Below are 325 nucleotides of genomic sequence, written 5' to 3'. Positions count from 1 at the left end.
CCTTGGACTATGAAAGAGATATAAAGAAGTGCAAAGTTGTGAAATAAAGGAAAGAGAACAGGAAGTAGGGGGAGGGCCAGTTCCCATCAAGATATGAGCTCATTTATTATGCTAGATGTCTGGCAATATCCTCTCAACCACCAACTCTTGATCAATTAAGCTCAGTAGGCATCAAAACATCAGGAAGGATTTTAGAAAGAGTAACCTCCAGTCATCTAAATGTGAAAGAAACAAGTGCCAAGGAGACTTGTAAATAGACCCAAAGAATAATGATAATAAGAACAATTAATATTTATATGAAACTTTTTGGTCTACAAAGTACTAT

This window comes from Macrotis lagotis, chromosome 8 (genome assembly GCF_037893015.1).
Source record: "Macrotis lagotis isolate mMagLag1 chromosome 8, bilby.v1.9.chrom.fasta, whole genome shotgun sequence".
Lineage (NCBI taxonomy): Eukaryota > Metazoa > Chordata > Mammalia > Peramelemorphia > Peramelidae > Macrotis > Macrotis lagotis.
The sequence above is the reverse complement of the archived record's forward strand: the minus strand, read 5'-3'. Positions refer to the sequence as shown.